The sequence below is a fragment of the Sciurus carolinensis genome, chromosome 2, assembly GCF_902686445.1.
Source record: "Sciurus carolinensis chromosome 2, mSciCar1.2, whole genome shotgun sequence".
Classification (NCBI taxonomy): domain Eukaryota; kingdom Metazoa; phylum Chordata; class Mammalia; order Rodentia; family Sciuridae; genus Sciurus; species Sciurus carolinensis.
The window spans coordinates 16,751,583-16,774,209 of NC_062214.1; the positions used below are offsets into that span (position 1 = coordinate 16,751,583).

General features: G+C 39.1%; 1 long non-coding RNA gene across 1 annotated transcript in view; it reads right to left on the reverse strand.

The window, feature by feature from the left end:
- LOC124976742 (uncharacterized) overlaps nucleotides 1–21,554 on the reverse strand; it is a 36,825-nt gene extending 15,271 nt beyond the window's left edge. Inside the window, exon 1 of the long non-coding RNA XR_007107053.1 lies at nucleotides 21,434–21,554. This is a non-coding gene — a long non-coding RNA (uncharacterized LOC124976742). The remainder of the gene's footprint in view (nucleotides 1–21,433) is intronic.
- Nucleotides 21,555–22,627: the final 1,073 nt, after the last annotated feature.

A 22,627-nucleotide genomic window follows, 5' to 3' on the forward strand; every position in this document is an offset into this window, starting at 1 on the left:
GTGGCAACATGGAATACTCAGAATCAAGAGGCAAGAATTCTGCCTCTTGATATAGACCCCTCTCCTCAATTTTCCATTCAATGCTGGGATTAGAAACCAAATCAATGATGCCTGATGCAGCCTTTAACTCTAATATCAGAGTGTGGCCCATGACCCTACTTCATCATTTCAATGAGGTATAGAGGGAAACATCTATACACACCAAGTCTAATTCAGTAGGTCCAGGATGAGAGCCAGGAATCTGCCCACTTAACAAGTGCCCCAGAGTATCACAGAACTGTCACTATCACAGGAGACTCACAGGAGAGTTAGGTCAGCTCCACATTCTAAATGCTGTTTCTCTCAGCGATGGACAGAGAAGAAAGGAGACATGGCTCTGCATTCTCTAGTTTAGAAGAAACACCCAGAACCAAGTTTTCTTATTCACTGGTTCCCAGTTTCTTTGTATATACCCAAATGTAAGCATGCACTGGAAACATGAGTCACAGGGCCTCAGCTCAGGGTTTCCTTTGTTCTCCTTCAGCCTTGGAAACTGGCAGAGTTGCTCCACCCACGGGACCCTGCTGTAGAACCCACTGGAGTCCCCAAGCCACAGAGTCTGGAGAACACGTGCTTCCCAGCCTGGGTCCTAAGTGAGGGAACTGGTGTCCAGCCAGATAGTTATCCTTGTTGCTTTGTCCTTGGACAGTTTAATACTGATTCTGCCAGCTATAATTATTCTTTGGCCACAAACATAATAGATAATACTGGAAAAAGCAAATTAGAAAGAAGGAAAAAAAATCTTACACAATGCTTAATTACAAAAATACTTTGGGGCATATTCTTTTCCCCCAAAATGGAAGTATACTTTTTGAAGCATTATTATAAAACTGGTACATACTTATTTGACAAAACTCAATACAAAATTGATTGAGGCCTAAGTTGAATGTTCCCACTTAAAAGTATGTGTTAAATTTTTTTATTGCTCCAGATCTTTCCATACACATAAAAACATACATACATGCATTCTACATAAATGCCATCTGTCTGTATATTTCAGAGACCTGTATTTTCTTCTTACTTGAGAATATACTGTGACCATATTTCCATGAAAATATGTTTAAATAAATATCCTTATCTCTCCTGAAACATTTTCAGTACTCCTGAACCTGAGGCTAACCTAGTTTGGGTACATGAAAACTCAGGGGTTACTACAGTTACACTAAGGAAGCCACCCCAGCTTCTGGGCCAACATTAACAGTGAGGGACACACACCCTGTGTTCTCCAGTTCAAGAGAGAGATGGACAATAGTAGCACACTCCTCTTCATGCTATTTGCTGCCCGAGTTGGTCCTCGCCTGGCCTTCTGTGTGCCTGCACCTGGAGTGCCCACATCACACCTAGGAGCACCTTGTTTGGAATCTGATCTGTAATTCTAGATTGGCTTAGGATCTTCCTCTAATTCCAGGGACTCAAGCCTTCTCTCACCAGATCTCCAGGGGACCTAGAGACCCTGAATCACATGGGTATGTGGCAGCAAGGTTGCCAACATGCCTCGCAGAGGCAAGAAGAATGATTTTATTTCTTGTGACTGTGTTTGGGGGTGGCAAAAAGAGAACAGAGAGACAAACAAGTCAGTAACAAAAAGGAAGAAAAGGACTCTGGCTAATTTCAGAAAAAATTTGACTACTTGCTCTTTGGAAAAGGCAACTAAACTCCTCTGGGGCTTGGTCTGAAAGACTTGCTCTTGAAATTGAGCAAAGGGACTGAGCCTGGAATCTCCTTGACAGGCAGTAGAGACATAGCACTCACAGAGAAATGACACCCATAAATGGAACAACTGAAGACAGAGAGGCACGTGAGGTTATAATGCCCTGAAAATCAGTAGTGACAGGGAAGGTTCCGGTTCTCACAGTCCATAGAATGGGCATTGGCATGAAGTGTAGTTATTCAAGAACATCTGGAATGCATGGATGGAAGGATGGAAAAACATGCAGAGAGTTACAGATGCATCAACAAAGTAAATAAATTGAATATATAAATGGATTAAAAACTATGTCCAAATAATATCAGTAATTATCTCCCATCTCACAGAGCATAAGTAATTTTCATTCTTCTTTATAGTTTTTTTTTTTATATTTTCTTAATTTTATATTACTTTCCTATCAAGAGAAGTCCATTATTTAAACAAATGTAGAGAAAGCAGTATGTAAGAAAATGAAGGCAGGATAGATGAGATGACACCAACTATGGGGTTAATCCCAAAGACCTGCCACATCAAGATCAAGAGTTTCAAAAACTTAGCCTGTCTCAGGGGGACATGGTCAGCTAGTCAACTCAGTCCAAAAGGGAAAAACAAATTTCTCAGCATGAATAAAAGTATTTCTGCTACAGAACCTAGATGAAATTTTTTTCTGATAGATCCCTTAAATAATGGGTTCAACAACATCCTCAGCCACTCTGGAAAGCAGTGTGGAGATTCCTTAGAAAACTTGGAATGGAAACACCATTTGACCCAGCTATCCCACTCCTTGGCCTATACCCAAAGGACTTAAAATCAGCATATTACAGAGATACAGCCACATCAATGTTCATAGCTGCTCAGTTCACAATAGCCAGATTGTGGAACCAACCTAGATGTCCTTCAATTGATGAATGGATAAAGAAAATGTGGTATATATATACAATGGAATATTACTCAGCCATAAAGAACGATAAAATTATGGCATTTGCAGGCAAATGGATGAAACTGGAGAATATCATGCTAAGTGAGATAAGCCAATCTCAAAAACCAAAGGAAGAATGATATCGCTAATAAGTGGATGATGACACATAATGGGGGGTGGGAAGGGTTAGTGTTGGGGTTGGAGTTGGGTTTAGGGAGGGGGGCAGGAATGGAGGAAGGAAGGACTGTATAGATGGAGGGGAAGGGTGGGAGGGGAGGGGGGAAGGGGAAAAAATGGCAGAATGAATCAAACAACATTACCCTATGTAGATTTATGATTACACAAATGGTATGCCTTTACGCCATGTACAGACAGAGAAACAACATGTATCCCATTTGTTTACAATTTTATAATAAAAAAAAAAAATTAAAGAAAAAAAAAAAAAGGAAATACAACACACAAGGATATAACTATCATGTTACTGCTGCATTATTTGAAGTAACATGAATATCAATTAAAAAGAAATAATCAGATAAATTGTCATTTCCATACCATGTTGTGGTATGCTACTACTAACATCTGTGTGTTTTATTCATAATTATTGAGTTGGAAAAATATTTATATTTTTATTATTAAGTGGGGAAAACTAAATTGCAAGAAAATTATGGTATGATTTATTTTTATTGGTTTAAAAATAAAGAGAAGTACAGAAAGAAAAAAAAAAAAACAACATCCTCAGCAGAACACAGTGCATTCTCTCCTTGAAGGCTGAATGGTTTCAGGCCATAGACCCACTTGGTGAGAGCTCTTAACCAAAGTGCCAAAGTGAAAATCAGCATATGACAGTGACATAGCCACATCAATGTTTATAACAGTTCAATTCACAATAGCTAACCTCTGCAACCAACCTAGGTGCCCTTCAACAGATGAATGGGAAAAAATGTAATATAATATAACATATATATTATGTATAATGGAATATTACTCAGCTTAAAGAAGAATGAAATTATGGCATTTGCCAGTAAATGGATAGAGGTAGAGAATATCATGCTAAGTGAAATAAGCCGATCCTCAAACAACAAAAATGTTTTCTCTGATACGTGGATGCTAATTCACAATGGTGGGGCAGTGGCTAGGGAAGAATAGAGTTACTTTAGATTAGGTAGAGGGGAGTGAAGGGAGGGGAGGGAGTATGGGGGGTAGGAAGGATAGTAGAATGAATCAGACATTATTACCCCATGTACAGATATAACTATAGGACTGGTAGGATTCTACATCATGTATAACCAGAAGAATGAGAAATTAAACTCCATTATATATGATGTATCAAAGTGCATTCTACTCTCATATAACTAATTAAAACAAATGTTAAAAATTAAAGAAAAAATAAAGAGCCCAAATGAAGAGGCCAAGCTACACGTTTCTCTGGAGTCAGACCTAAGCCAGGTATAGGTTTGCAGAATCTTGAGTATTATACTGCCTGAGCATCACTCTGCTCTCCTCTGTGAGCATCCGTGGCATAGATGGAGGCTTTTATCGCAGACAATTATCAGCAAAGTAGCTATTCTGAGTTGCTGATTAAATTTGGAGCCTGACTTCAAGAGACAGTTGAGCAAAGAACACCTCTTTTTGAACAATGAGGAGCCTAATAGCTATATGTGCCTAGACAGAAGTGGAATACATCCCACCGTGTAGGTGGGGCAGGTTATACTGAGGACTAACTCCATCTTATCCCACTTTCCTCCAAGTCTGTGGCCAAGACTGCAAGCCTGTGACCACACCCCACATTCAAACCATTGTGTAAATCCAGGAGGAATTATCTCTGATTACAAGACACCAAATGCTGAAATGAGAATTATAATCAGTGGTGGATGCTGAAGCACGTTTTGCTACCTAAAAAATGTAAAGCAGCCTCGAAGAAGATGAAATGGTTCATCCCTCCCAGGTGCCTGTTCCAGATGGCCTGTACTCACTCAGAAAATTGGTCAATCGTCCATTTCTATCTCCTGGGAGATGATTGACATTAAGAAAAAACACAGTGGCAGAGAGAAACTTGTAGAGATGCATGCTGAGGATTTCAACTTTCATGCCATCCATCTGTTTGGAGTCCCTCAGAGAGAGGAAGGAAGAGATGGGAGCCCATTTTTAGTTGAACATGCAGAAGACTGGTCAGGTAAATCAGATGCCTGCTGGATACCACTTCAAATACCTTTGACCTCAACTCTTATCTCGCCCATGACTGTGGTGACCATTTCCCAACGGGTTTCTGAAGATTTCACGCAGGAATAATCCACAGTGTCTCCTCCCAGACAGACTCCGAAGTTCTCACTTCCTGCCCCATGATTTCTGATTCTATGCTCTGAGATGTACACAGAAACCACTTGGCACCACTCATGTGGTGCTCCCAGAAATTCAGGGAAGTTGACACCCCACAGTGTGACCTTTAGCCAATTGAAGGCGGAGGCCTGATGGCAGTTCTGAATGACATTTCATATAACTTGAAATGGTCCCAGAACAAGGAACCAGGTGCTTGCAGGAGTAGGCAATTCTGAAGCACACCTTGTATTCCTCTCTCTCCCTCCCTCCCCGATTAACACCCCCTACCTTCATTGCTTCCTGGAATCATGCTTCCTAATAAACAGCGTCTCCAGCATTTCTTTAGGAGAACACTAGCTGGGAAACCAGGCCTCAGCCATGCGCAATATCCCATCCTCCAGCTGCTACTCTGCCAACACCCATGGAGGGCTGCCAGCTGTCCATTGAGCTTTTAATCCAAGGACAAAATGGACTTGGTGTAAAACAATTCAGGTGGAAGAGGTTTTACTCCATCCTAGGCTCATCCTGTATGTCAGGCAGCTAATTTGCTACTCAGATTTGGGAATAGGAGTCTTGCCAGCTCGTATTTTTGTTGAAAATAGTTTGCAATCCTGCCCAGTAGTCAGTGAAAAGGACATCAAGGGGTCCTTCACAAGACCCCATTGTGAGCCCCAGCCCAAAGAGATCACTGACCAGTGGGTGGAGGAGAAGCTGAATCTAGGATCCGTGCACACAGTCAGTTCCTGCAGCAACACTTACTCTCAGTCTACCCTGGCCAGGCAGGGCTCCTGACCAGTGACGCAGACAGAATCTCCTAATGGAAGACACTAAGCAGGGAGAAGATGTTGGTGGCACTCAATGCTAAAGGCAGATACAAACCTCTTCAGAGACAAGGAAGCTCCTGGCACTAGCTCCCTGTTCCAGCTCTGCTAAGCTCCCTGTCCATACTGGCTGTCAGAGTTTTAAACTGACATAAACAAAAATAATTAATAATAATAATAATAATAACAGCAAATCTCAACTTCCCCTTCCCTCTCTCCTTCTGGCCCCTCCAAGATGCTCTCTGGCAGCTCCCAACTCCAAGCAAGCTCAGAACTCCCCTTGTAAGGACGAACAAACAGAAAAACATCACCAGACACATGAAAAGATGCAGGAGTTCAAAAGCAGAGGTTCACTTTGAGGAAGCAGAGAAAGTGCCTGCCTTATGAAATCAAGTCTCTGCCAAGAAAAGGGAGACATTTTACAATAACTACAAATGCAGAAAAATACAAGACTTGATAACTAAATCCAAGAACCCTTTTGTTATTGTATCCAACAAAATAAGTTGCTGACAAGTATAACCAAGATAAAAACACAAATACCCAAAATTAGGAAACAGAAAAGAGATATAATAGTGAATGAGGAATTTAGATAGCATTATAAAACAATTATGAACAATTCTAGCTAGTAAATTTTAACATTTCAATTGAGTAGTTGATTTTGGAAATGTTTGAATATTACCAAAATTGACTCAAGAAATAGAAAAGCCAAGTAGATCAATTATCAGGAAAAAAATTCAAGTTGTTAATTCTTCCCTAAAAAATACAAGAACAAATATTTTTATGTGAGCTTGATCAAACTTTCAAGCAAAAAACAATTCTTATAATGCACTATTCCAAAAAAAATAATGCAAATAAGGAAAGCTTTCTGATTATGAATGTAATGAACCTAAAATAGCAAGTATACCAAATCTGAAACATACACACATATACACACACTTAGTGCCTCTAAACCAGTCATGTGAAAATGCGAAATTTTTTACTGAATTTTAATGATGACAATTCATTGCCTTTTAAAAATAATGTACCATCTCAAAGTAATCTGTATACCAGGAATTAAAATAAAAATTCAATGTGAGGAGTTGATAGGTAAAAGAGGAAGACACATAATGATCTTAATAATACTATAAAAGCGTTTGACAACATGTAATATTGATTCCTAATTAAATACAATAGCCTCAGTAAGTCAGTAACTATAGGACATTTGACTAGTAAAAGGGTTAAAACAATGAGCAGTAGGCATTTCCAGAGTTCACCTGTATCTACTTCTCTACCCCATCTGTACCTGGAGGAAGATCACCTTTCAATCCTCCTTGATATTATTTGGGGCCATATGACAAGTCCTGGCCTATGAGTTGAACAGAACTACCCAGCATATCAATTTCATGCTAAAGTATTTAATTGCTGAGGAAAGACCCTCCCACACTTTCTTTCCTTGCCTCATCAGTCTAGGCTGTCCTGTGTTGTAGATTCTGCAGCTGTAGGAGGGAGAAGTCTCCATCAGCCTGAATCACTGAACCACCAATGAAGACTGTTGCTCCCAGGAGTTACTTGGATTTCCAGAATTTTATGTGTCTGATAAACTTTTGGGGTCCTTAGCCACTGACTCTGAAGAGTGCTTTATTATAACAGAATACCTAATGTAAGTAGTAAAGGTACTAAATAATAGAGAAAAACCTAAGTGTATTTTCTCTAATGACATGAGTGTCTACATCATGGCTATTATTTAGCATTTGGGGCTGATGTCTATGCAGTTAATATAATTTGATAAGAGGAAAAAGAGATTATTGTTACAATTATCACTGCAGTACACCAGATTAGCCCAAAACTACCTTTTAAATTTTGTTCAGGGTTTTATGGGTCAGGATTTCAGAAAGGTTCTTGCATAGGGTCTCTCAGGTAGTTACAATCAGATGTCAATTCGTTCTGAAGTCATCTTTTTTTAACTTTTCTTTTAATTTGTTCTTTTTAGATATACATTACAGTAGAGTGTATTTTGACATATTATGCATACATGGAGTATAATAAACCTTATCTGGGTTGGATGTCCAAGATGGCTTACAACCTCTTTAGATTCTATTGGTTACAAGGGATTCACAGAGATCATCCCTGATTCAAAGGAAGAGGGCACAGACTCATCCTTTTTATAAAAACAGTATAAAAAGTTTGCTCATGTTATTAAACTTTTACAAATGAAGGTTCAAAATGATTATAATCAATGACATATGCCTATAACCCCAGACCTGTATAAATTGATAAGAAAATTGGGGGAGATCCAAGATAGCGGACTAGAGGGAGGCTGCGTTCCTTGTCGCTCCATAACTCCAGTTTCAAGCAGAGGATATCTGTTTCTTGGTGAGGCAGTTTTTGCTGCTTATTGATCCCCTGCTGTTTACCCCATTGTCTACTGTGACCACCTGCAGTCTGCCAGCATATGACTCCTTTTTTGAGTGCAGATTACTCACTGTCAGGCACCTATCATCAGCCATTTGCCTGCCTCTCACCTGTCCATCACCTGCCTTACACCTATCCATCACCCAACGCACGAGGTTCACCTCCTGATCATCTGACAACAGTCAGCAAACTGATCGCCAACCACCAGTGGAGCACCAGCTGCCTGCTGTTGCCTGGAAGTTCACTGTTACAGTACCTGCAGGTTTGATTACACGTGGCTGCCGCCATTTTGAAACAACAGCCAGGCCCCATAGGACCCCTGGCCGGACTGACTGAGCCCCGTCTCCAGGATCCCTCAGCCCGACCAGTCACTCTCTGCCTCTGGGGCCCTCACATCGACTGACTGCTCCCTGCTGCCAGGACCCCCAGACCAACTGACTGCGCCCTATCACCGGGACCCCAGACTGACTGATTGCAATCGGCCTCCAGGATCCCACAACCACACCAAACACACCCGACCTCCAGGACCCCTGCCTGACCAACCGCATCCCGCCTCCAGGACCTCCTGCTGACCACCAGCCACACCCTGAGCTGCAGCTCCCCATTTGCCAACACATTTTGAAGCCAGAGCGGCCATCTTGGATAATCCTGGAAGCCGTAGCTCCGATCTTTAGGTGGGGCAAATCCCATCCTGAGATGCCTGCTGGAGGCTTGAAGCTCATTGTCAGGGGCTATTTGGTCTAGGATTGAATAGTGTCTGAATTGGGCACTGCTAATATTGATCTCCCCTTAAAGAAAGGGTTTTGGAAACCCATAGGGCCGCTATAAGCCTATAGGGGGAAATCTGCAATACCCCAGATCTGCACTGCTAGAGGGGAAGATACATGAACAACATGAAAAAACAAGGGAAGAAAATGATCCAAACAAATCTAGATTCTATATTAATAGAATCCAATGACAGTATGTTAGAAGAAATGTCAGAAAAGGACTTCAGATTATACATGATTAAGATGATTCGCGGAGGTTTTCAAGATGGCGGACTAGAGGGCGGCTGCATTTCATGTTGCTCCAGGACTCAAGACTCAAAAGAGGAGATAGTGAGTGACTTGGGACCAACTCAAAGCTGCCGGGTGAGTTTCTCCCATTGGGGAGGCGTCCCGGATGGGGCGGTAGCCCCGGAACGCAGGGAACTTTGTGAAGTACAGTGGCTCAGCGAGATGCCCCTCCCCCCGTGGGAGCGGTAAACACGGACAGCGAAGCGGAGCAAAAAAACCGCGGAGCGAAGGTTCCAGGACTGCGGGCAGCTTCTCTCAGGAGGGACAACCTAAGGAGACTCGTCTACGAAGGGTGAGGCTCCCAGGCTCAGGAGGTAGGTCCGGACCCCTGGGAACGTTGCCTGGGAAGACTGCCCTGCCCAGGCGGTAGTTGTGGACTGAGGGGAACCTCTAGGAGGGGAACTGACCAGCTAGACCTCCCCACCGGGTGAGTCTTCCCTGCTGGGTGAGGTTTTCCCACAAGGACGGTAAAACCAGAGACACATGCCCAAACAGGCCTTGCCTCAGCCCGCAGCCTAGTTCCCCCTTGGATGACCATTGGTCAACAAGTGGAGGCACCTCTGCCCACTAGCAGGGAATATACGCCACCTGAGGGTCACCACCCCTAGAGAGGCAGCTTCCTAGGGGAGCACCGCAGTATCAACTTCCTCTAAGACTTCAGGCTACTGAAGGATAAGAGGGGATACACTAGCAATCTTCAGGGACATTATAAGTCAACAGAGGAAATCTGCAACATCTCTGCAGTCCACTGATACCTGAACGACATGAGAAAACAAGGGAAGAAAATGCCTCAAACAAATCTGGATGTTACGTCAATAAAATCCAATGACAGCATGGCAGAAGAAATGTCAGAAAGGGAGTTCAGAATGTACATAATCAACATGATAAGGGAAGCAAACGATGAAATGAAAGAGCAAATGCAGGCATTGAATGATAGCACCAATCAACAGTTAAAAGAGCAAATACAGGAAGCAAAAGACCATTTCAATAAAGAGTTAGAGATATTGAAAAAAAACCAAACAGAAATCCTTGAAATGAAGGAAACAATAAACCAAATTAAGAACTCCATAGAAAGCACAACCAATAGGATAGAACACCTGGAAGACAGAACCTCAGATATTGAAGACAAAATATTTAACCTCGAAAACAAAGTCGAACAAACAGAGAAGATGGTAAGAAATCATGAACAGAATCTCCAAGAACTATGGGATATCATGAAAAGGCCAAATTTGAGAATTATTGGGATTGAGGAAGGTTTAGAGAAACAAACCAAAGGAATGAACAACCTATTCAATGAGATAATTTCAGAAAATTTCCCAAATCTGAAGAATGAAATGGAAAATCAAGTTCAAGAGGCTTATAGGACTCCAAATACACAAAATTACAACAGACCCACACCAAGGCACATTATAATGAAAATGCCTAACATACAAAATAAAGACAGAATTTTAAAGACTGTGAGAGAAAAGAACCAAATTACATTCAGGGGGAAACCAATACGGATATCAGCAGATTTTTCAATCCAGACCTTAAAAGCTAGAAGGGCCTGGAACAACATTTTTCAAGCCCTAAAAGAAAATGGATGCCAACCAAGAATCTTATACCCAGCAAAACTTACCTTCAGATTTGACGACGAAATAAAATCCTTCCATGATAAACAAAAGCTAAAAGAATATACAAAAAGAAAGTCAGCATTACAGAACATTCTCAGCAAAATATTCCATGAAGAAGAGATGAAAACAAAGAAGCAAATCAGCAAAGGGAGGAGATATCCTAAAGGAACTCTCAAATAAAGAGGAACCAAGTCGTGTCAAAAATAAACAAATAAATGAATAAACTGAGTCAAATGACCGGGAATACAAATCATATCTCAATAATAACCCTGAATATTAATGGCCTGAATTCATCAATCAAAAGACATAGACTGGCAGATTGGATAAAAAAGAAAGATCCAACAATATGTTGCCTGCAAGAGACTCATCTCTTAGAAAGAGATACACAAAGACTAAAGGTGAAAGGATGGGAAAAAAACTTACCATGCACATGGACCCAGCAAAAAAACTGGGGTATCCATCCTCATTTCAGATAAAGTGGACTTCAAGCCAAAGTTAATCAGAAGGGATAAAGAAGGACGCTTCATACTGCTTAAGGGAACCATAAATCAGCAAGACATAACAATCATAAATATCTATGCCCCAAACAGTGGCTCACCCATGTATGTCAAACAAATCCTTCTCAATCTCAGAAACCAAATAGACCACAATACAATAATACTAGGTGATTTTACCACGCCTCTCTCACCACTGGACAGATCTTCCAAACAAAAATTGAACAAAGAAACCCTAGATCTCAATAACACAATCAATAATTTAGACTTAACAGACATTTATAGAATATACTATCCAACGAAGAGTGAATATACTTTCTTCTCAGCAGCACATGGATCCTTCTCTAAAATAAACCATATATTATGCCACAAAGCTAATGTTAGCAAATACAAGAAGATAGAGACACTTCCTTGTATTTTATCAGATCATAATGGATTGAAACTAGAAATAAATGAAAGAGTAAAAAACAGAAATTACTCCAACACCTGGAGATTAAACAATATGCTATTATACGATGAATGGATAACAGAAGATATTAGGAAGGAAATTAAAAAATTCTTAGAGGTCAATGAGAACAAAGAAACATCATATCAAAATCTCTGGGACACTATGAAAGTAGTACTTAGAGGAAAATTTACTTCGTGGAGCGCATTCAATAAAAGAAGCAAAACTCAACAAATAAACAACCTAACACTACAGCTCAAAGCCCTAGAAAAAGAAGAACAGACCAACACCAAAAGTAGTAGAAGACAGGAAATAGTCAAACTCAGAGCTGAAATCAACAAAATTGAAACAAAAGAAACAATACGAATGGGGGAAGGAAGGACTGTATAGAGGGAAAAGAGGGATGGGAGGGGTGGGGGGAAGGGGAAAAAAATAACAGAATGAATCAACCAACATCACCCTATGTAAACGTATGATTACACAAATGGTATGCCTTTACTCTATGTACAAACAGAGAAAGAACATGTATCCCATTTGTTCACAATAAAAAAAAAAAAAGAAAAAAAAATAAAGAACTAAAAAAAAAAAATTGACAAAATAAATAGTTGGTTCTTCGAAAAAATAAACAAAATTGATAAACCTTTAGCCACACTAACAAAGAGAAGATGGGAGAAAACCCAAATCACCAAAATTCAGAATGAACAAGGAAATATCACAACAGACACGATTGAAATACAAAACATAATTAGAAGCTATTTTGAAAATCTATACTCCAACAAAATAGAAAATTTCAAAGATATCAACAAGTTTCTAGAGACCTATGAATTGCCTAAACTAAACGAGGAGGACATACACAATTTAAATAGACCAATTTCAAGTAATGAAATAGAAGAAGTCATCAAAAGCCTACCAACAAAGAAAAGTCCAGGACCTGATGGGTTCTCAGCCGAGTGCTACAAAACGTTTAAAGAAGAGCTCATTCCAATACTTTTCAAAGTATTCCATGAAATAGAAGAGGAGGGAACCCTCCCAAACTCTTTCTACGAAGCCAATATCATCCTGATACCTAAACCAGACAGAGACACATCGAGGAAAGAAAATTTCAGACCAATATCCTTAATGAACATCAACGCAAAAATTCTCAACAAAATTTTAGCAAATCGCATACAAAAACATATTAAAAAGATAGTGCACCATGATCAAGTGGGTTTCATCCCAGGGATGCAAGGTTGGTTCAACATCAGGAAATCAATAAATGTAATTCACCATATCAACAGACTTAAAGTCAAGAATCACATGATTATTTCAATAGATGCAGAAAAAGCATTTGATAAAATACAGCACCCCTTCATGCTCAAAACACTAGAAAAAATAGGGATAGTGGGAACGTTCCTTAACATTGTAAAGGCCATCTATGCTAAGCCCATGGCTAATATCATTCTTAATGGTGAAAAACTGAAAGCATTCCCCCTAAAAACTGGAACAAGGCAGGGATGCCCTCTCTCACCACTCCTATTCAATATCATCCTTGAAACTCTAGCCAGAGCAATTAGACAGACCAAAGAAATTAAAGGGATATGAATAGGAAAAGAAGAACTCAAACTATCCCTATTTGCTGATGATATGACTATATACTTAGAGGAACCAGGAAATTCCACCAGAAAACTCTTAGAACTCATAAGTGAATTTAGTAAAGTAGCGGGATATAAGATCAATGCTCATAAATCTAATGCATTTTATACATAAGTGATGAATCTTCAGAAAGAGAAGTTAGGAAAACTACCCCATTCACAATAGCATCGAAAAAAAATAAAATACTTGGGAATCAATCTCACAAAAGAGGTGAAAGACCTCTACAATGAGAACTACAGAACACTAAAGAAAGAAATTCAAGAACACCTTAGAAGATGGAAAGATCTCCCATGTTCCTGGATAGGCAGAATTAATATTGTCAAAATGGCCATACTACCAAAACTGCTATACAGATTCAATGCAATTCCAATTAAAATCCCAACGATGTACTTTACAGAAGTAGAACAAGCAATCATGAAATTCATCTGGAAGAATAAGAAACCCAGAATAGCTAAAGGAATCCTTCGTGGGAAAAATGAAGCAGGGGGTATTGCAATACCAGAACTTCAACTGTACTACAAAGCAATAGTAACAAAAACAGCATGGTATTGGTACCAAAATAGACAGGTAGATCAATGGTACAGAATAGAGGACACAGACACAAACCCAAATAAATACAATTTTCTCATACTAGACAAAGGGGCCAGAAATATGCAATGGAGAAAAGATAGCCTCTTCAACAAATGGTGCTGGGAAAACTGGAAATCCGTATGCAACAAAATGAAACTAAACCCATATCTCTCATCCTGCACAAAACTAAACTCAAAATGGATTAAGGACCTTGAAATCAGACCAGAGACCCTGCATCTTATAGAAGAAAAAGTAGGTCCAGATCTTCAACATGTTGGCTTAGGACCAGACTTTCTCAACAGGACTCCCATAGCACAAGAAATAAAAGCAAGAATCAACACCTGGGATAGATTCAAACTAAAAAGCTTTCTCTCAGCAAAGGAAACTGTCAGCAATGCGAAGAAAGAGCCTATAGAGTGGGAGAAAATCTTTGCCAATCATACTTCAGATAGAGCACTAATCTCCAGAATCTATAAAGAACTCAAAAAACTCTACACCAAGAATACAAATAACCCAATCGACAAATGGTCTAAGGAAATGAACAGACACTTCACAGAAGAAGACCTACAAACAATCAACAAACATATGGAAAAATGTTCAGCATCTCTAGTAATAAGAGAAATGCAAATCAAAACCACCCTAAGATTCCATCTCACCCCAATCAGAATGGCGATTATCAAGAATACAAGCAACAACAGGTGTTGGCGAGGATGTGGGGAAAAGGTACACTCATACATTGCTGGTGGGGTTGCAAATTAGTGCAGCCACTCTGGAAGGCAGTATGGAGATTCCTTAGAAAACTTGGAATGGAACTACCATTTGACCCAGCTATCCCACTCCTTGGCCTATACCCAAAGGACTTAAAATCAGCATACTACAGAGATACAGCCACATCAATGTTCATTGCTGCTCAATTCACAATAGCCAGATTGTGGAACCAACCTAGATGCCCTTCAATTGATGAATGGATAAAGAAACTGTGGCATATATATACAATGGAAATTTACTCAGCCATAAAGAATGATAAAATTATGGCATTTGCAGGCAAATGGATGAAATTGGAGAATATCATGCTAAGTGAGATAAGCCAATCTCAAAAAAGCGAAGGAAGAATGATCTCGCTGATAAGTGGATGATGATACATAATGGGGCGTGGGAGGGGTTAGTTTTAGGGTTAGAGTGAGGGTTAGGGAGGGGGGCAAGAACGGGGGAAGGAAGGACTGTATAGAGGGAAAAGAGGGATGGGAGGGGTGGGGGGAAGGAGAAAAATAACAGAATGAATCAACCAACATCACATGATTACACAAATGGTATGCCTTTACTCTATGTACAAACAGAGAAACAACATGTATCCCATTTGTTTACAATAAAAAAAAAGAAAAAAAAAGATGATTCGCAAAGCAAAGGATGAGATAAGAGAGCAAATGCAGGCAATGAATGATAATACCAATAAGCTGAAAGAGCACCTGCAGGAAGCAAAAGATCATTTCAACAAAGAGATACAGATTCTAAAAAAAAAAAAAAAACAAAAAAAAACCGGAAATCCTTGAAATGAAGGAAACAATAATCCAAATAAAAAACTCAATGGAAAGCATCACCAAAAGACTAGACCACTTGGAAGACAGAACCTCAGACAATGAAGACAAAATATTTAATCTTGAAAATAAAGTTTCCAAAACAGAGAAGATGGTAAGAAATCATGAACAGAATCTCCAAGAACTGTGGGACATCATGAAAAGACCAAATTTAAGAATTATTGGGATTGAGGAAGGTACAGAGATACAAACCAAAGGAATGAACAACCTATTCAATGAAATGATATCAGAAAATTTCCCAAGCCTAAAGAATGAAATGGAAAATCAAATACAAGAGGCTTACAGAACACCAAATGCACAAAATCACAACAGGTCCACACCAAGGCACATTATAATGAAAATGCCTAACATTCAAATTAAAGATAGGATTTTGAAGGCTGTGAGAGAAAAGCATCAGATTACATATAGGGGGAGACCAATTCAGATAGCAGCTGACTTCTCAACCCAGACTCTAAAAGCTAGAAGGGCCTGGAACAACATATTTCAAGCTCTGAAAGAACATGGTTGCCAACCAAGAATCCTATACCCAGCAAAACTAACCTTCACATTTGAAGATGAAATAAAATCCTTCCATGATAAACAAAAGTTAAAAGAATTTACAAATAGAAAACCTGCACTACAGAATATTCTCAACAAAATATTCCATGAGGAGGAAATGAAAAACAACAATGGAGGTCAGCAAAGGGAGGAACTACCTTAGAGAAAAACTTCTCAAAGGAGAAACCAAGCCAACTTAAAAAACCAAAAATAAGCCAAATGACTGGGAATACAAATCATATCTCAATAATAACTCTGAATGTTAATGACCTAAACTCATCAATCAAAAGACATAGACTGACAGAATGGATTAAAAAGAAAGACCCAACAATATGCTGCCTGCAAGAGACTCTTCTCATAGAAAAAGACATTCACAGACTAAAGGTGAAAGGATGGGAAAAAACCTACCATGCACGTGGACTCAGTAAAAAAGCAGGGGTTTCCATCCTTATATCAGATAAAGTGGACTTCAAGCCAAAGGTAGTCAGAAGGGATAAAGAAGGACATTTCATATTGCTTAAGGGAACTATAAATCAGGAAGACATAATGATAGTAAATATTTATGCCCCAAACAATGGTGCATCCCTGTACATCAAACAAATCCTTCTCAACTTCGGGAATCACATAGACCACAACACAATAATTCTGGGTGACTTTAACGCACCACTGTCACCACTAGAAAGATCCTTCAAACAAAAACCAACCAAAGAAACCATAGAACTCAATAACACAATCAATAATCTAGACTTAATAGACATATATAGAATATTCCATCCATCAATGAGCAGATTCACTTTCTTCTCAGCAGCACATGGAACCTTCTCGAAAATAGACCATATGTTATGCCACAAAGCAGCCCTTAGGACATGCAAAAAATAGAGATACTGCCTTGTGTTCTATCAAATCATAATGGACTGAGAGTAGAAATCAATGACAAAATAAAAAACAGAAATTACTCCAACACCTGGAGACTAAATAATATGCTATTGAATGAGACATGGATAACAGAAAACATAAGGGAGGAGATAAAAAAATTCTTAGAGGTCAATAGAACGACAATACAACATATCAAAATCTCTGGGACACTATGAAAGCGGTACTAAGAGGAAAATTCATTGCATGGAGCGCATTCCAGAAAAGAATGAAAAGTCAACAACTAAATGACCTAACATTACAGCTCAAAGCCCTAGAAAAAGAAGAACAGAATAACAGCAAAAGTAGTAGAAGACAGGAAATAATTAAAATCAGAGCTGAAATCAATGAAATTGAAACAAAAGAAACAATTCAAAAAATTGACAAAACAAAAAGTTGGTTCTTTGAGAAAGTAAACAAAATAGACAAACCCTTAGCCACACTAACAAAGAGAAGGAGAGAGAAAATTCAAATTACTAAAATTCATGATGAAAAAGGAAATACCACAACAGACACCACTGAGATACAGAACATAATGAGAAGCTACTTTAAAAATCTGTATTCCAACAAAATAGAAACTACTGAAGACATTGACAAATTTCTAGAGACATATGCTCCTCCCAAACTGAACCAGGAGGACATACACAATTTAAACAGATCAATATCAAGCAATGAAATAGAAGAAGCCATTAAAAATCTACCATCCAAGAAAAGCCCAGGACCAGATGGATTCTCAGCCAAGTTCTACAAATACAAATAGCAAATACAAAGTATTCCAGGAAATAGAAAAGGAGGGTACCCTACCAAACTCATTCTATGAAGCTAATATCACCCTCATACCCAAACCAGGCAAAGACACATCAAGGAAAGAAAATTTTAGACCAATATCCTTGATGAACATAGATGCAAAGATCCTTAACAAAATATTGGCAAACCATATCCAAAAACATATTAAGAAAATCATGCACCACGATCAAGTGGGGTCCATCCCTGGAATGCAAGGATGGTTTAACATCCGTAAATCAACAAATGTAATCCATCATGTCAATAGACTTAAAGATAAGAATCATATGGTTATTTCAATTGATGCAGAAAAAGCATTCAACAAAATACAACACCCCTTCATGCTCAAAACACTAGAAAAAATAGGAATGGTAGGAACATACCTGAATATTGTAAAGGCTATTTATGCTAAGCCCATGACCAACATCATTCTTAATGGAGAAAAACTGAAACCATTCCCTTTAAAAATGGGAACAAGACAGGGATGTCCTCTTTCACCATTTCTATTCAACATTGTCCTCGAAACTCTAGCCAGAGCAATTAGACAGACTAAAGAAATTAAAGGGATACGAATAGGAAAAGAGGAACTTAAGCTGTCACTATTTGCTGATGACATGATTCTATATTTAGAGGATCCAAAAACCTCCTCCAGAAAACTTCTAGACCTCATCAATGAATTCAGCAAAATAGCAGGCTATAAAATCAACACAAATAAATCTAAAGCATTTTTATACGAAAGCGACGAAACAGCTGAAAGGGAAATGAGGAAAACAACTTCATTTGCAATAGCCTCGAAAAAAATAAAATACTTGGGAATCAATCTAACCAAAGAGGTAAAAGATCTCTACAATGAAAACTACAAAACATTGAAGAAAGAAATTGAGGAAGACCTTAGAAGATGGAAAGATCTCCCATGTTCTTGGATAGGAAGAATTAATATTGTCAAAGTGGCCATACTACCAAAACTGCTATACAGATTCAATGCATTTCCAATTAAAATCCCAATGACGTACCTTACAGAAATAAAGCAAGCAATCATGAAATTCATCTGGAAGAATAAGAAACCCAGAATAGCTAAAGCAATCCTTAGTAGGAAGATTGAAACAGGGGTATCACAATACCAGAACTTCAACTATACTACAAAGCAATAGTAACAAAAACAGCATGGTATTGGTACCAAAATAGGAAGATCAGTGGTACAGAATAGAGGATAAAGACACAAACCCAAATAAATACAATTTTCTCATACTAGACAAAGGGGCCAAAAATATGCAATGGAGAAAAGATAGCCTCTTCAACAAATGGTGCTGGGAAAACTGGAAATCCATATGCAGCAGAATGAAACTAAACCCATATCTCTCACCCTGCACGAAAATCAACTCAAAATGAATCAAGGACCTTGAAATCAGACCAGAGACCCTGCATCTTATAGAATAAAAAGTAGGTCTAAACCTTCAACTTGTTGGCGTAGGATCAGACTTCCTTAACAGGACTCCCGTAGCACAAGAAATAAAAGCAAGAATCAACAACTGGGATAGATTCAAACTAAAAAACTTTCTCTCAGCAAAGGAAACTATCAGTAATGTGAAGAGAGAGCCTACAGAGTGGGAGAATATCTTTGCCACTCATACTTCAGATAGAGCACTAATTTCCAGAATATATAAAGAACTCAAAAACCTCTACACCAAGAATACAAATAACCCAATCGACAAATAGGCTAAGGATATGAACAGACACTTCACAGAAGAAGATCTACAAGCAATCAACAAACATATGAAAAATGTTCACTATCTTTAGTAATAAGAGAAATGCAAATCAAAACTACACTAAGATTCCATCTCACCCCAATTAGAATGGCAATTATCAAGAATACAAGCAACAATAGGTGTTGGAGAGGATGTGGGGAAAAAGGTATACTCATACATTGCTGGTGGAGCTGCAAATTAGTGCAGCCACTCTGGAAAGCAGTGTGGAGATTCCTTAGAAAACTTGGAATGGACCCACCATTTGACCTAGCTATCCCACTCCTCGGCCTATACCCAAAGGACTTAAAATCAGCATACTACAGAGATACAGCCACATCAATGTTCACTGCTGCTCAATTCACAATAGCCAGACTGTAGAACCAACCTAGATGTCCTTCAATTGATGAATGGATAAAGAAACTGTGGCATATATATACAATGGAATATTACTCCACCATGAAGAATGATAAAATTATGGCATTTGCAGGCAAATGGATGAAATTGGAGAATATCATGCTAAGTGAGATGAGTCAATCTCAAAAAACCAAAGGACGAATGATCTCGCTGATAAGCGGATGATGACACATAATGGGGGGTGGGAGGGGGGCAAGAATGGAGGAAGGAGGGACTGTATAGAGGGAAAAGAGGGGTGGGAGGGGTGGGAGGGGTGGGGGGAAGGGAAAAAATAACAGAATGAATCAAACATCATTACCCTATGTAAATGTATGATTATGCAAATAGTATGCTGTTACTCCATGTACAAAGAGAAATAACATGCATCCCATTTTGTTTACAATAAAAATAAATTTAAAAAAAAGAAAGAAAATTAAATAAATGCACATATTATAAAATACATATGCAAAATAATTGTCCTCTTTGCACACTTATAGAATGAACTAATGAGTTCATTAATTCATTCTTTAATATAGCATCAATTATATGTTAGAAAACATAATACTAAGGATAATTATCTTTTTCTATCTAATTTCACAATAGCAGTACAATATATATGAAGCCAGGAATAAACTTTAGAAATGTACAAGACCCAAATAAAGGAATCTATGGAACTCTATCTCAGAACCTCAAAGAAGACAGGAATAAATGAGTAGATGCAGTAGAGGGGAAGAATCACTATGTTTAAAATGCCATTTCTACCCAAAGTTAAAATAATATGTTTGATGCAGCTTCAATCAAAATCCATATTTATCTTGTAATAGGTAACTTGAAAATATCATTTTAAAGCTTATCTGAAAAAAATAAACACATATAATTACCAAACAGTTTTTAAATGAGCTCTAAAAATTAAAGCTATGTAATAATACTAATGCAGGAACACATTCTGGTCAATTCCTTGGGATTTCTTATCTTATCAGATATTGGCAGAACGTGTTTCACATATATTAAGATACAATTTGAATAAAACTGGGTTGATATTATCAAGTATCCACTGATCAAATGCAAGGGAAAATGAGAAGGGAAAACTCTCTTACAAATCACAAATCACCAAAGCAGAATTTTTTTCTGGCTTTTTGGTTCAATTCAATTCAATGCATTTTGTCCTATCCAGCATACACACACACACACACACACACACACTACTGTTTAAGATTCATACTGTTCACATTATTCCTTGGCTAAATTTTTAATTACACAAGTGATACATGAATACACTCTCCTTGTAAAATAATCAGAACATTACTGATAAACCTAGGCCCCTCTTTGGTCTCTCCAGTCTCCAGTACCTATCCCTATAGAAATAGAAAATCTTTGGTCTATCTTACCACTCTTGGTCCTCTTACTTCTCTGGGCCACCTTGAGGACAGACAGGTCCCAGAGCACTAATCTAGGTATTAAAATCAAGGTCAACAAATGGCCTTACCTGTTCAAGAATATCCAACCTGAAAATGAAAGTAAGCAGAGAAGACCAACTTTAATCTACTCTCCATCGTTGGTCCCTGAACTGGAAAGATGGGTAAGTCCTCCCTCAGGGTTTATGCCAGATTCCACAAGTCAGATCCAGCAGGCTTTGTGCAAAATAAGAAGCTGGGTGAGGAATCTGCCTCCGAGAGTCCATCTGTCTCTTTGAGAATAGCCTTGGAAAGCAATCAGCCATCACTAATGGCTCCAAGTAGGGCCCCCAGGGACACACAGACAGCTCTGGCATCCAGCTCCCCAGAGACAACTAAAGCTGCCCCAGGGTCGTGGAATAAGCACAAGCTAAAAGATCCTCAGAGAGGCACCATATGTCCAAACAGACTGTGCGTAGCTTCAGAGGGAAAATGCACTAAGACAACTCATGTCCTGCTTGTCAGAACCAGAAAGACAAAGTGTCCTGGTAACACAAGCCAAAAAGAGCCTCGTGGGATACACTCTAACAGAGCGGAATCTGTTGGCCATTTTCCTTATCTCTTCCGCTGGAGAAACAAGAGATCTGAAACCAGGAATATATTAAGAGGTATATTCTAAACACCTTGCAAAAATTAATATTCATACCCACTTGCTAAGCCAATGAGTCGGGTGTATTACTTACTAATCCCAGTCAGAAATTCAGGAGAACCACCTTGTCTCTGAAGGTATACCTCTGAATGCTCACCAGGTGTGAAGAAACAGGCCTTGTTACCTGTAGTCACAGCTTCCCGGGGAAGCAGTCACTTTGAACCTCACAAGCTCTGCTCAATAACCCCAAGTCATGAGTTGCTTACCAGTTCTGAAAGCAGGAAAATAGGACTGTAGTTTTCTACACTGGAATGCAGATTACTGGAGAATCAAACAAAGAAAAACTCCCAGAAACAATGGTCTTGGTCATAAGCAAGAGAAGGACCTGAGAATCCAGGCCTGCCTTCAGGAAACGACAGGGAGAGAGGCTCTATTTGGAACCCAGCAAGAGCTCAGACCAGTTGCAGGGTAAGGGCTGAGATATTTGTTTGAAGGAAATGGCCTCCCTAGAGGTCACAGGAGGGGATAAGATGTGCATGTCAGGCATCCTGTCATGCTGGCCTCAATTCTGCAAGCCAAGGAAATCACCTGCAGAGCCTTCCCCCAGAATGGCATCCATCAACTTTTAGGGAGCTGG